A 15,577-nucleotide genomic window follows, 5' to 3' on the forward strand; every position below is an offset into this window, starting at 1 on the left:
TAAAATGCCACCTCCTCATGAAGCATCGCAAGGTGCCCCGGTGGAAGATATCATTAACACCTCCAAAGAAGGTGCATTCAGAAGTGTCACACCTGGTCACATAGGGCGAATTCGGTTCGTCGTGAAGTGGTTTCCCGCATGGAGAAGAAATCGGCCCATTTGGTTGGCATGCTCGCATCGTTTTCCTGAACTTCATGAGTTTCAAAGGCTCTGGCGTCGAACCAGATTTAAAGGCTAGGTACGAGAAGTGAGTATGGTTTGGCGAAGGCTATGAGAGCTCCATCGCTGATGTGCGCGCGGCCACACATGACAAGGGCTACGACAACGGCGGCCTCATCGTAGGTCGGGACCTCGAGTGCGACCGCGAGGAAGGCGCCAACTATCGTTGGGCCAACACTTACCGAGTTGGCGGGGATTTTTCCGCCGGCGGTGCCGTCCCCATCCCTGCCGGGGGCGGCTTTGGTCCATGTCTTTGGGAGCTTCATCGCACGGTCCTGGATCATCATCGGCGACTACGGCATCGGATTTCTCCATTGTTAGTCCTTGATCTTCTAGATTGGATATGTGGTTAGGGTTATTAGGGAGGTTGCCGGCAGTAAATCTTGTCTCTCTGACGTCTGTACGCATTCTAATTATTTTTCCCCACTCTAGATACTAGATCCGATGTAGATTCACATGGATAAGGTTTGATTTGAGTTTGATTCGACTTTCCCCAGTTTTGGATCACACTTTGTGCGCATGTTACATAGAGGCTCCGTCCAACTGGACGTGAACGACCTGCACATGCTCGTCGTTCCATGCCGGCTTGATGGACTGTTGTTATCACCAGAATTTGACCAAGTCAGAGGTGGGCCGCGATCAAGATGGTTTGAAGAAATATATATATATAGAAGGAGTGCGTGGATCGGCCTTTTATACCAAGTTGGGCTTAATTGCCCGGATGTCTGTAATATATTAGATCGCATCTTAGTTTAGAGATAGAATCTTACTCGTGCACGGTTTAGTGCATGCCCACATTAGAAAGTCCCCTGGACTATAAATATGTACCTAGGGTTTATGGAATAAACAACAACTCACGTTCAACCCCAAAAACAAACCAATCTCGGCGCATCGCCAACTCCTTCGTCTCGAGGGTTTCTATCAGTAAGCGACATGCTGCCTAGATCGCATCTTGCGATCTAGGCAAGCACAAGCCCCACGTTGTTCATGCGTTGCTCGTATCGAAGCGCTTTTGATGGCGAGCAACGTAGTTATCATTAGATGTGTTAGGGTTAGCATTGTTCTTCGTTTAAGCATGCTTACGTAGTGCAACCCTTGCATATCTAGCCGTCCTCACGCCTATCTCAGGTGTGGGGCGGCACCCCGCTTGATCATTATTTAGTAGATCTGATCCGTTACGATTGCTCCTTGTTCTACGGGGATTAGTTTAATATCCGCAATAGTTTGGCCTTACAAAGGGGGAGGATCCCGTGGCACGTAGGGTGGCGTTCGCAAGTCCTAAACGGGATGTTCCTAGGATCAACTTCATGTTGGTTTTTTGGCCTTGTTTAGGATCGGCTTACGAGCACCGTGCGTGGCCATCCGGCCCAACCTCGGAGTAGGATGATCCGATTATGTGGTGAAAACCCTAAATCGTCGTAGATCTCATTAGCTTCATCTTGATCAAGCAGGACCACCAAGTATTCGTACACCCCGTACGGATCATGGGTGGATCGGCTCTTTGAGCCGATTCACAGGATAACCCGAGAGCCGATCGAGGCTCGTATTTAACGTTTACATGTATGCCCTGCAGGAAACTAAGCGAGGCAATATCATCACCTTCCTGACCGGGTATAGGTCAGGTGGCACGCCCTTGCACTTCGCAACGCCGCGTGTGACCGAAGAGCATTGCGGGCCGTCGCTCGGAGGGGTCTCAGCCAGCCGCAGCTCTAGGCTCCCCCGGCTCTACAAGGTGTTGACAAGGCCGCTGCCCGCCGGTGGGTTTTGGCAGTCAACACATTCTCGGCACGCCCGGTGGGACCATCGTCTACATCAACCACATCGCCATCTACATCCGAGATGGCGGACGGCACGCCGGTCACCTACGAGGATCTGCCGGGTAACTACGTTGCTCGGCCGATGCGCGAAACAAACAATCAAAGGAAGGCCGATAGCGAGACTTCGGCCGATGCGGACGCATTACTCGTCCTCCCGACGGAGCCTGGTGCCCCAGATTTACACGAGGGGAACTATGATACTTTCATGAGAGGGCTTTGATCCGACGAGCCGACCGGAGGTTATGTTCACCACATGGTTGCTTGGGTCCAGCGGCGATCTAACGGACAGACAGCCACGTCGACTACACGAGTCCCAACGGGGCTGACTCGCGAGTACAGCGCACGGGCGTAGCGCGAGCCGATATCCGTAGTTACCGCACAGATTCGGCTCGAGGGAGGCATACGGTAACCACGCCGGACAGATGGTAAACGATAGCCGGTGGAAAATCGGCTAATAAGATGGTAAACGATAGCCGGTGGAAAATCGGCTAATAAAAAAAAAAAACAAGAAGGAGAGAAGCAAAACGTTGCAAACGTAGCGATCAACATATCAAGGCCCTACTGGAGAAACACGCCGAGGGCGATAATAGCATCAACACGGATGCGTTCCGCCTCAGCAATCTCAGCTTCATCATCCGCGTCTTTGCCCGTCACCGGCTGATTGCTCGTGGAACGGATTTCAGCCGCATCGGTCTTCAGATCGGCTGTGAGATCTTTTGCTTCTTCTTCAGAGCGGGCGACAAGGGCCTCCTTATCTTGGATGAGCTGTTTGGTCACCCTTACCCTCTCTTCGAGGTCCTCCAACTCCTTGTGCAAGGTTTCGAGTTCGGCACGGGTGGCGAAGTATCCGTCTTGGCGTCCGGAGCAGCCTTTTTCTCATTGAGCCGTCGGCACTTCTCGGCAATATCGGCTCTCAGCGGAAGTTGGGAGTGGCGAAGAGTAATCCTTTGGCGAGCTGATTGAATCCGTGACTTGAAGACCGACAGGGTGACGGCGGGCCAAAGCTTCACTTGCAGGGTCATAGGGAGATGAGAATGGATACCCGCGAGGATGCCTTTGACTTCTTCGGAATTCTCAATCGTAGCCTCAATAGAGGTAGAGAGCAAGTCCTTGAGGCGCCGGAGCCGGCCACGGACCGTGCCGATGTCCGGCTCCCCACTTGCCTTGGAAGGGGTGGGATCGATGGATGCTGGGTCGAACGCAAGCAAGCTCGAGAGATCACAACCCTGGCAAGGCAAACACAGTGAGTTTAACAGGTGACAAGGAACTGACAGAACCAAAAGGAAAAAAAACATACCTCTCCCAAGGGGGAAGGAGCAGCCGGCGCAGTAACGATCGGCTTTTCTGGGGACTCGGTTGAATCAACCGCTCGTACATGCCCGCGGGCGTCGGGGCAGCTAGATCCAGGGTAGCGGACGGCCTCCGTACCTCCTCAACATCCCCGCTAGAAGTTTCGGCGGCCTACAAGAGGAAGTGATTAGCCGATCCAAATGATAACGGGACAGACATGAAAGCGTGACCATGAAGATCATTACATTCGAGACCTCCGGCTTGATGAAGAGGTTGGTGGGTTCTTACGAGCCCTTTTGACACAGCGGTGCTTCGTACGTAACCCCGATCCGGTCGGGGCCCGAGGAACAGGGGTTCCGGTGATCAACCTCTTCTTGGAAGCCGGCGCCGGCGGCCGTCCGACTCCGGGTAGTGGACCTCTCGGAATCACCCGAGTTCGATTCTCCCCGGCTGGTTTCTTCGGCTCCGCCGGAGGATCCTTCGATAGAGGCCTCGTAGGAAAGGATACAAGCGCGTCATGAACAAATTCTTTGAAAAAGCGGACGAACACCTGCAGGGTCCGAACCAACTTACACGCAAGCTTTCCCGGGCCGGAGCTTTACGCTTCAGTGGTTTTCCCGGCCGCTACCTTCCTCACCGCCGTCCTCGCCCGAGTCGAGGCTCGGGGGCAACGGGCCCCGAAGATGCTTTACTCTTAGAAGCCGATTTCGGTGAAATCGGCCGACTCTGCATTATAACTTTCTTCGGGGAGGCGAGCTCGGCGTAAGAGAACCACCGGTGCCGGAGGAAGAAAGACGAAAGGGGAGCCGTCGGCTTGTGTAGGAGCTGGGCCATCTTGTTGCTGCCAAGAGAAGAGAGTCAGTTCACGGACAATCACCATAAGGCAGCTTACAAGAAATACTTAAGTGACGGTACCTGGTCGGCAGGGGGATCATATTCGGCGTCAAGCTCCTTCAGCTGCGGTCCTAGTGCCCTCCTGAAGACATGGGTCTTCCACATAGACCACCAAGTTTCAAAACCGTCGGTGGTGAAGGAGAAATGGAGGTCGTGGGGAATTGGTATGACCAAAGCGTCGAAAAAGGTATAGCACCTTTGGGCGGTGAGGATGTCGAGCGGTTCAGCTCTACTTGTCGTCGGGTGGTGTAGGAAGAAGTGTGGGGGCACCTGTCCGAGACCAAGCTGCCGAGCCGCTATTACCGGTTGATAACACTCATAACCGGGCTTGATGATCCGGTTCGAGGTGCTCATGCCAACAGGGAGAAAGCAAGGACGAATCATGAGAGAGTACAAGTGCCGTGATGCCGGCGTCATCGGCAAAGTCGTCCAATCGGAAAGAGACGGGGTTTTCAAAATTTGCCGATTCGAGTATAAGGGTGGAACAGGGGGTTGTCTAAACCCCGGAAGAAAATCTTAAACCACCCCGTCGCTTCCTTGGGGATCAATCTGCTACCCGGAGACCATACGGGGCTTGGCCGTAGCTGGTGCATCGAATTTCCTTGCCATTTTCATCCGGAAAGGTGCGGTTGGTCAGCGATGGGAAGTCCGGGATTTGGCTTTGGAAGTACAGCTTGGGCCCACGGCTGAATGAACCACCGTGGGCCGCCGCTTTAAGCTGTCTTGCGGGTGAACAGTTTGACGGACATCGCTTGAAGGGATCGATAAATCTCTCCAAGGAATAACTTGCCTAGACCAAGTTGGGTGCCTTTGGCGAGTTCATAGGCCGAGGAGAGGTAGTTCTTGGTAGGAGCAAGTGACGGACCACGTAATATGAAGTGCTCCAACCGGAAGTTCAAGAAGGCCGTGTGTTCCCTCTCCGTCACCGGGCCTTTGGTTTTCATATAACGATTGAGATAGGCACCCCAGCTGGTACACTCTTTTTTAGAGGAGAGAGTGAAAGGGACCTTTGGCAGCTTGAATGCGTAAGGGCTGGGAGATGCAATGTCTAGCCCCGTGATCATGGCCACATCCGAGCAGGGTCGGAGTCATAGGGCCATGACCAAACATGAAACGAGTTCAATGCGTCGGACCGAAGTAGCCGATGGTTTTCAAGATGTTCTCATTCTTCTCAAGAGGAGACAGCGATAATGACAGGGCATCGGCTATTCCTATGGTTTCCCAAGTGGCATAATGGGATTTTGATACCCTACCGTACCATGCCACCCAACCTTCGGGGGATTGGGCCGGGCTCGCAGCGGCCGGCCCAGGAAGTCGAATCTAGGTTTTGGCTCACAAAGGGGATTCCGTTAGCTTCGCATGAGATTAACGAGGCAGGGCTCTCGGAAGAACGAGGACCGAGGCACATCGAATTTGCGAGAGAAGGATGTGGCAGAAGAATGTCCGAAACCTAAATTAGTGGCGGAACGAGGCATTAATTCGAGGCGTTTGCATTAATCCCGTGTCAAAGTCAAACGGCGAGAGGAGGTTGGGGATTACCTTCGATCCGTAAACCGTGGTACCGGTGTTAGGCTGATTCCGCCATGAGATGCGTTGAAGAAATTGGAAGCCGCGCGGTCGAGATCTCGTGTAGGGGGTGGTGGATTGGAACCGCTCGAGCGACGATTTGGGGATCTGACTCTGTCTTTGCAGATGGAGGTCGCGGGTTACCGTTTGGAAGGATGGCTAGCTCAACGTTACCCGGTGTGTTTATGAGAGAGACCGATGCGGCGCCATCGGTTTCCTTTTTTTAAAAAAAGATCGTGTGATTTCGACTATCGGCAAAACGGCCGGGCCGGAAACGCTTCTTCGGTATTAAAAGAGGGTTTTTTAAAGAGCCGATTGTTCAAGGAGAGCCGATTGTTTGCATACCACTGATGCCATGTCACTAAATCTCGCTGCCTTCATTATCGGCGTCATGGCTCCTCACTGCAAAATATGAAGAGACAAGAGGTACTGCAACGGTGATGCCACAACATGACCCGACGAGAGAAGAGCATGATGATTTTGGAAATGATATTTCCAAAACCAGGGGGGCATGTGTTATCACCAGAATTTGACCAAGTCAGAGGTGGGCCGCGATCAAGATGGTTTGAAGAAATATATATATATAGAAGGAGTGCGTGGATCGGCCTTTTATACCAAGTTGGGCTTAATTGCCCGGATGTCTGTAATATATTAGATCGCATCTTAGTTTAGAGATAGAATCTTACTCGTGCACGGTTTAGTGCATGCCCACATTAGAAAGTCCCCCGGACTATAAATATGTACCTAGGGTTTATGGAATAAACAACAACTCACGTTCAACCCCAAAAACAAACCAATCTCGGCGCATCGCCAACTCCTTCGTCTCGAGGGTTTCTATCGGGTAAGCGACATGCTGCCTAGATCGCATCTTGCGATCTAGGCAAGCACAAGCCCCACGTTGTTCATGCGTTGCTCGTATCGAAGCGCTTTTGATGGCGAGCAACGTAGTTATCATTAGATGTGTTAGGGTTAGCATTGTTCTTCGTTTAAGCATGCTTACGTAGTGCAACCCTTGCATATCTAGCCGTCCTCACGCCTATCTCAGGTGTGGGGCGGCACCCCGCTTGATCATTATTTAGTAGATCCGATCCGTTACGATTGCTCCTTGTTCTACGTGGATTAGTTTAATATCCGCAATAGTTTGGCCTTACAAAGGGGGAGGATCCTGTGGCACGTAGGGTGGCGTTCGCAAGTCCTAAACGGGATGTTCCTAGGATCAACTTCATGTTGGTTTTTTGGCCTTGTTTAGGATCGGCTTACGAGCACCGTGCGTGGCCATCCGGCCCAACCTCGGAGTAGGATGATCCGATTATGTGGTGAAAACCCTAAATCGTCGTAGATCTCATTAGCTTCATCTTGATCAAGCAGGACCACCAAGTATTCGTACACCCCGTACGGATCATGGGTGGATCGGCTCTTTGAGCCGATTCACGGGATAACCCGAGAGCCGATCGAGGCTCGTATTTAACGTTTACATGTATGCCCCGCAGGAAACTAAGCGAGGCAATATCATCACCTTCCCGACCGGGTATAGGTCGGGTGGCACGCCCTTGCACTTCGCAACGCCGCGTGTGACCAGAAGAGCATTGCGGGCCGTCGCTCGGAGGGGTCTCAGCCAGCCGCAGCTCTAGGCTCCCCCCGGCTCTACAGTGTTGACAAGGCCGCTGCCCGCCGGTGGGTTTTGGCAGTCAACAACCGTATCAAGATCCCTCTGCCGGCAGTGTGGCCATCTCCCCCTCGCTGGTGCGACGTGTGAGTGTAGGTCACATATCACGGCGGGCAGGTGCTGCCGAGGATGAACTGGCCGGTGGTCGTCTTCAAGTACGACCTGGAGCGTTGCGATATGCTGAAGATTAAGATCAAAGCATTTGGCCTGAAGATGACTGACCATCTACAAGCACAACGACTCTACCGCTAGGACCTACATTTGTCCTGACCACGGTTGGTCGGCGGCCTGCCTATTTATATGCTTTTATTTGTCTGTCTATTTTTGTTAGTAGTAGTAGTTAGCGTCAGACAATGATGAACATGCGTTCTGATATGGTGGCTTTTGATCTAGGGTTAAACCATAGTTTCTTCAGGGGCTTTCGAAGCCTCAGATAGCTTTTGATCAGGCGTGTTCATTTGAACCCTTGATTATGGACACATATGTATGGGAAACTTGCTTACTAATCTAATGGTGGTTGCCAAATTGCATGTGTTCTATGTGTGATCATAGCCGTTAGAGGGTAACACCACCAAGTTTGAAGTGGTAACCTTAAGCCAGTTTGAGCACATAACTAAATGCCATTTTCCCCTCTAGGTACGCGATACATCACCGGTGTGGACTATCAAACATTGAGACGAAACTGCACTGAAACACAATGTTGGCAACCAAACTAAGTGCGCAACAGGTCTAGCCTCGGTTTCCACTGATGTCAGCAGCTGGCCGAGCAAATCGGAAAAACGGGAAAAAAGCCATGTGAGAAACCAATCTCGCCCATATAGGTAGCAAGGGATATCCCGCCATAGTGGTGCTGCATATTGGGTGACTAACCAGGAGAAGACGAATGCAATGGGAGATACACCGGTGATTTAGCGTTCTATTTATTTTATACAAAATCTTTGTGGTTGAAATGAGCTTGAAAGAAAGATTATATACCAATGACGCATTGCAATTGGAAAGCTTGCAAGAATAACTAAGATCCACTGTCCACCGAAACGTTTGGTCTCATATAGAAAAATAAGAAAGACTACCATGAAAAAAAATGTAAAAGAAAAGTAATTTAGAGACAATTTTTTTATGAAGAATCGATTTGTTTTTATGCGAAACCTATGCATATCCTAAATATTTTGAGCAATAGGTATATAAACCTAATGTCTTGACAAAAGAAAGAAACAAAAAAAAGTTGCAATCGGAAAGCTCATTGTTGAAGCTTAGAAAGACTACCATGACCAAACGAAAAAGATAGGTAATCTTGTAGACAAAATGGAAAATTCTGGAGAATCAATTTGAAAACCTATGTGCTTTAAATGATGTGAGAACAAGACATATAACCCAATAATAACTTGGCGAAAGAAAGAGAAGAACGCTTGCAATCTGAAGGCACACTCTGGTGCCTCCCGCATGCAAGATAGGAAGGAGAGGATGAGGGAATAAACAAGAGTACCATGCCATAACTGAAAATAAAAATCGAAAAATTATGGAGATGCGGGGGATCGAACCCCGTGCCTCCCGCATGCAAAGCGGGCGCTCTACCATTTGAGCTACATCCCCATTTGTTAGGAAAGTCATTAGTAAGTTAATAGTATTTAACTTACGCCTAGGACGCAATAATCAGCTGGAATGGGCCAGCATCTGGTTCGGCCGACCGGCCCATCGCGTATAGATTTTGATGGCCCGTGGCAGGTATAGCATTCACCAGCAGTGAGGTTGCAAAAAGTTTAGTCCCACCTCGGCGGATGAAGAGCGAGCGCGTTGAAGGAAGGTCTTTAAAAGGGGACGAGGTGCCTCCCGTTGAAGCCATGATCCTTCAGGCAGCAAAGGGAAATGAGGAGTGGTACAGGCTCGCAATATTCATGCGAGAGGGGTGCCCGCCCCAACAAGCCTGTTACGACACTGGGGCATCCCCGTGATTTACCATCTGATCCTGAACTCAAAATTCAAAACTTTTTTCCTTTTTGTTTCTTCTTGCTTTTTTCGTTGCCTTATCTCTTTTTTTTAAATTATTTTTTGGTTGGTTTTCGTTTTGGATACAGAATTACTTTTGTTTGCTCTATTTTTGCAAAATAGTTTCCTTCCAGTTTCGAAATTGCGAATTTGCAAAAAAATAGTTTTTCCAACAGTGTTGAGCATGGGTGCTCACATTCTCCCTGGAAAAAAAACCACATTGAAGGCGGGATAATACGTGAAGTATCCGAAGCTAATCGAGAAAAGGGAGAAGCCGATATCAGCTTCCCATCGGACTAGTAATTTGCTGTACGCTGGATTTTCAACCAGGCCATGCATGATGCCTCTTTCCGTGATTCCAGCTAATTGCATGCTTCCATTTGAACTGCTCCCATAATACACTCTGCGACCTGTCCAGAATCGTTCCTTAATTTTAGAAAGGAAACTGCTGGGCGTCCCCCGGGGGATCTGATTCCCCAGCCCCCGGGTCCCCAGCCGTCGGATCAACCATTTTGACGGTTAGATTTGCATGTAGCAAAAAAACATCTCCCGGCAGCAAAAAACACCCCCGGCAGCAAATGACTGAAGCAAAAAACGATTCGTTCAGAAAAAGAAAATAAAAAGGCTGGGCTCGCCGGAGACCTCGCCGGAGACCACGTAGCAAACGTATTACGCGGATGTAGCAAAACCGCAATAAATTGTAGCAAATTTTTTTTATTCATATGCTGCAAATCCTCTAAGACATCAACGGAGACATCGCCTGCAGCCGGTAGCAACGCCGCCCGAGGTTGCAGCAACTCCGTCCGTCCAGGACAGCAACGCCACAAGCTGCTAGTAGCAACGCCCTATGCCTATGGTAGCAAAGCATGCCTCCGGTGGTAGCATAAAGCCACCCTTCGCCGGTAGCAAACACCGCGAGATCGTCGGTAGCAAAGCCGGCCTCCGTCGGTAGCAACGCTAGAGACCTAAAGGTAGCAAAACCGGAATCCGCCGGTAGTGGCACCCAAATCTCGCAGTCCGCCATGGTGGCCCTGGCCGACGCGGGGATCTTCCGTCGACGCGGCTGCGACTCCGGCTGCCCGACGTTGCGACCCATGTGGAAGAAATAGGGGTGGTGGTTGGAGGGTGAGGCGGCGGTCGGGGAAGAAGGCCTCCCTCGTCCATGGGGAAGAAGGTAGCCCATCGGCCATGGAGAAGAAGATCGCCGGCTTGGCGGGTTGAGCGGTGGTGGCGCTCGACAAGGAGTCGGTGGCGCGCGAAAGGTTTGGGGCCGTCCGCGCGGGAGGAAGGCGGCGGTAGTCGCGGTGGCCAACCATGGGTCGCCGCGGGCGGCGGCGGCCGGCCGGCGGCGCCGGCGCCGCTAGCAGCAACACCGAGCGCCGGTCGGAGCAACACCGGGCGCCGCTAGCAGCAACGCCGGCGGCACGCCGTAGAAGGCGGAGCAGCGGGGGTCGCAGCTGCGGAGTCGCGGCGGTTGTCGGCGTGTGCACCTTCTCGCCGTCGGGGACCCCCGAGATGCACACCCGCTCGTTGACGGTCCCCAACTTCGCGGCGCGGCGGCGGAATCCAACGGGGCGCGGCGGCGCCGTTGCGGAGGGAGAGGAACCGCGTGGTGGCGGAATCCCACGGGGCAGGGCAGCATCGTTGCGCCGTTGCGGAGGTGGGAGGAAGGGCGTGGCGACGGAGGGATTTTCAGGAGGTTGGGCGGTGGGGAATCATGGAGAAGATGATAGAAGATGGGGAAAGTAGTGGTGGGGCCCGCTTCTTTTCTGCCACGAAAAAGGGACACGCGGCGCGCTCAGGATGCGGAGGACGGGTGCGTTCTCATCCCCCGGGGGAAAGCAATCGTGTTTCCCACTAATAGAAATAGCAAATTAATTAGTACATTTTTCCCGAATCACATCAATAAGTTCTTTCTTTTTGCTATAGAATCATATTTTTCATTGGTGGATCATCGTTTTTGTAGAAAGTATACTTGCTAGTGCATCTTAATTTGGCTTCCTACCAAGATAATTTTGCTTCCATTGGCCAACTAGATTGCTTCCAAGTCAACTGGAGGTCTTATTATTTTCATAGTAAAAAAAGATAATTAGTACGAGTTTTCCCCAAATCCCATCAACAAGTTCTTTTTTGCCATAGAAGCATTATTTTTCATTGGTGAAGCATTGTTTTTGTTGAAAGTATACTTGTCAGTGCGTATTAATTTGGCTTCCTACCAAGATAATTTTGCTTCCGTTGGCCAGCTAGATTGCTTCCAACTCAACTGGAGGTCTTATTACTTTCATAGTAGAAAAGATGCAGCAAATATTTGTTTGTATTAACATTGCTTCCGACGGAGAATATACTTTTCTTACAAATAAAATAGAGTTTGCTTCCAATGTAACGAACATTGTTTCTACCAACATCCTTTTCGTAAGAGCGGAACTATGCTTCCTAGAAAGAATATAATTTGCTTCCAACTAAAAGAGATTTTGCTTTCATCTAGATCATAACTTGCTTTGATATACAATAAAAATTGGTCGTATGGATTTCGCCATTTGGCAATGTTCCTTCCATCCACCTCCCATGGCAAGGGCACATGGGAGTTGACGTGAACATCTGCGACTCGTCGCTGACCTGCAACAACAACCTCATGCCTCCACTGCATCTTGGAGTGCCTACACCCGCATGTGAAGGGCATTAGGTAGTAGGCGCGGCCCATTGGCCAACTTTTGTTGACGTGAAGAAGTCGCATGTCTCAGCAGTCGTGCTGCACATAATCTTGACCTCTATGTTGACTAGCATAATCTCAACCTCGACATGCACATTGCCAATGTCGTTGTAGCCAACCAATATCACCCATTGAGGAAAAAATAATCTGGATGTGTATCATGAGCACTTGAGCAGCATATATATGAGAAATATAGAAAGCACGAGGCAATACTTAAAATGCAATGCTATTGACAGTTTGGGCAACATGCCAAAAGGTAGCATGGTTCTGTTTACACACACTTTCAGGAACAAACAGACACATGCTTTGGAAGCATCAACTTATGATGCCCCAACACTACTAGTACCACGCAGAAGCTTTGAAGCCTGAAACATAACTAGTAGCACGAGGTTAATGTTGAAACTACAATGGACCTGAACATGACAATAACAAATCTAAAACAAGGAAGCATGGTTCTATGCAGCAAACTATCGAAATAAAAATAAAAAAATCATAAAATATAATATGAAGCAATAGATTAATAGTGTTATCTCAAAACAAATCTTCAGTATTATAAGCATAGAAGTTTCCTATACTTTTTTCACTTGCAATACGTTTTTTTTTTTCGAAATGGGGGAAATATCGCCCCAGCTTCTGCATTCAAGGGATGCACACGCATTTTTTTATTAGATTATTCACAACATCTTACAAGAGCAATACAAAAGATCAAACTCGAAGCCATCTCGCTAAACCTACAGAGGGATGAAGGGGTGACAATTCACCAACTCACATCAACCAAAAACCAAATGCCTTCCCAGGCCGTCCAATAGCAGATGAGAAGCACATCTAGTCAAGCAGACTCTCAGCATACGCCAACACATACACCATAGAAGTTGCTACCGCCGTCTTCCTCGACTCCATCTTCAAAAGAGATCATCGCATTGACCATGTCAGGCCTGCCATCGATACCGCCACGGCGCCGGACGACTCCACCATCTTGCGCGAGTCAATACGTAGCAAGAGATTAGTTCTATTTCAGCATAAATCATTCGTATTGGAAGCATAGAAGTTTACATAAAGCATCTCAATATAAGAAATTTCATATTAGTGCTACCTAACATATCAATTTTGTGGACGTGTAACTATCTGATAAAAGTTGAGTAGATTGATCAGTACCTATATTACGCTACAAAGATCAAAAACAACCCTGATTAGAATTTAGGTCAGTTGCAATTACCTGCTCCCTGATTCAAGGAAGCATCCTCCCCCAATCCGCTGCTTCATGCGGAGTCTAGCCCGAGCGGCCCGGCTATGCCACCTCTGGCTCTATACCACCATCCATCGGCGGGCAGGGAGGCCCCAACGGCAACTACCCGCGACAGAGTGCCAAAAGTGTGTTTGCGCAGGGCTTGACCCAGGTGATTGGTGGCAACATGGAGCACGCCGAGTACAATGAGTGGCCGCCGTGCAATATGTCACCCCGGGCGACCAACGCCCTGAGTGCTATCCTGACCTCCACCCAACGGCGATCGGGGGTCGCGTTGAGTGCAACTATCACCTACCCTGGCGTCAGCGCGACAAGGCCGCCGACATCTCTCCTTGATTTCCCCGTGTCGGACGTCGAGAGAAGCGCGTCTGCGTGGTGATCCCCTGGACTAAGGGCGGAGTACGTCGAGGAGCACATCGGTAGGGGGTGCTGGTGGTGGCGTCGCGGGGAGAGGAATGGCGGCGCACTGGGGAGAGAGCAGGTGAGCAAATGTGGCTAGAGCAGATCCATCTGAGGCGAACAATATGGCCGCCATTTTCGGGCTCAATTATGGCATGATATTTTTGGGAGCGGAGCTGGTGGGTAATGCGTCATGTTTATTGCGTCTGATCTTTTTTCCATGAAAATCTTTTTGAATGCGGGCAGTACGATGGGATGGGAATATGCGGCTTCCGCTCGGTCCGATGGTTTCCTTTCCATCGTACTGCGATACATAGCGTTTACCTCGAGAAAATGGAAGAAGTAGTCCAATCAGTTAGGAGCATCATTTCCACAATATTTCCTCATATTGATGGTACTGTTTCATCATTTCCACAACTTAACGGAGAAGGGAAGCTCCAATGTGTTTTGAGAAATTGATGTTTTGGACAAGTATATACGAATAATAGACATCAAGCCGACCTAGCTCAGTGGTAGAGCGCGTGGCTTTTAACCACGTGGCCGTGGGTTCGATCCCCACGGTCGGCGCTTTCGTTTTTCAACTACAAGATTTTTTTTTTCTCTGTCCCTCAGTCAAGTAGCTTCAGAAACGGCTGATGGATGGCATTCATCTATTCTCAATTATTAAAGTAAATAAAATCTATTCTTAATTATCGGATACTGATCACCTCAAGTTTGGGATGTAAGGATAAGATGGAGCTGATTCTGCCAATATATTACATTAACGGTTTACTAGTTAAATTGGACTCAGCTAGTCTTGAACTCTTGTCTTGGTGTATGTCAAAGATTGCCAATGCAGTCTCAGTGACATCACTCTCCTCCATCCTCAGCAAATGGTAGTGCAAGACTGATAAACAGAGACCCCATTGAGGATACGAAGGTTCCAATCTTTGGTGGGTACTTCACAGCTCACAGGTCTAGATAGACTGTGCCATACTCTCGTAGTTTTCTTTGACAACTAGAATATGGCCACGGTTGCGCAGAATCCTAATGTTTTCACATCATAACTCTTCCACAAACAGACCTCTTATGTCTACTTGAAGAGAAGTTTGAATACATGAAACACCGTATATCAGCACAAGTGTTATTGCTTGTGGTTTGGTTTCCTCTAACATCTCAAGAAAATAAAACTCTAAAACATCCAACGCTTCCTAATATTCACTTGTTGCGACTTGGCGTATGGTGGGTGTATTAGTTACAGCTTCCCTGAAACTAGCACTCTATTATTTATACACATGGGGTAGGTAGATTCTGTGTGAGTTTTACAAGTGGTCATCATAACCACATGAGGAACGCAATCCTTATTTCACGATCAGTTAGGTTCGATCTTCATGAATCCTGCCAAGCAGGGATGCCAAACACGTCCGAGATCATATGAGCATGAATCAGCCCTATCATATGCGGATCAGTCAAATATTGTTGCTCAAATAACTTCATTTTTGTGCATGAACAATGTTCTCTCTCCCCCGCTCCCTAATACTCTGTTTTTGTTATCTTTGATTTTGGTATGTATTTTGAAGAAAAAAATGCTATGGATATGAGCATCCTTTCTTGAAGTACACATTTAAGAGTGGCATTATAAACAAGGGGATGTTTGATTTTCTTTTAAATGTTTTAATGCACGACTAAGTTAGGGGATCTACATGTAATAATCTTACTGGAAGACAAAGTTATGGCTCGATCAGAACAACTACCCAATCGAGTCTGTAAATTAATGAAGAAAACCATGTCTATAAACTTGATATATT

At 49.2% G+C, this 15,577-nt stretch overlaps 3 non-coding genes across 3 annotated transcripts; 2 read left to right on the plus strand and 1 right to left on the minus strand.

Annotated features, from left to right (window-relative positions):
- Positions 1-8,969: 8,969 nt before the first annotated feature.
- On the minus strand, positions 8,970-9,042 carry TRNAA-UGC. Its single transcript has one exon. It is a non-coding gene; the product is annotated as a tRNA-Ala (tRNA).
- A 268-nt stretch (positions 9,043-9,310) lies between these two features.
- Positions 9,311-9,417, plus strand: LOC124658523. The gene has a single exon (XR_006989252.1). It is a non-coding gene; the product is annotated as a small nucleolar RNA Z279/snoR105/snoR108 (small nucleolar RNA).
- A 4,868-nt stretch (positions 9,418-14,285) lies between these two features.
- Positions 14,286-14,357, plus strand: TRNAK-UUU. Its single transcript has one exon. It is a non-coding gene; the product is annotated as a tRNA-Lys (tRNA).
- The last annotated feature ends 1,220 nt before the right edge of the window (positions 14,358-15,577 follow it).

Source organism: Lolium rigidum, chromosome 5, assembly GCF_022539505.1.
Source record: "Lolium rigidum isolate FL_2022 chromosome 5, APGP_CSIRO_Lrig_0.1, whole genome shotgun sequence".
Taxonomy (NCBI): Eukaryota; Viridiplantae; Streptophyta; class Magnoliopsida; order Poales; family Poaceae; genus Lolium; species Lolium rigidum.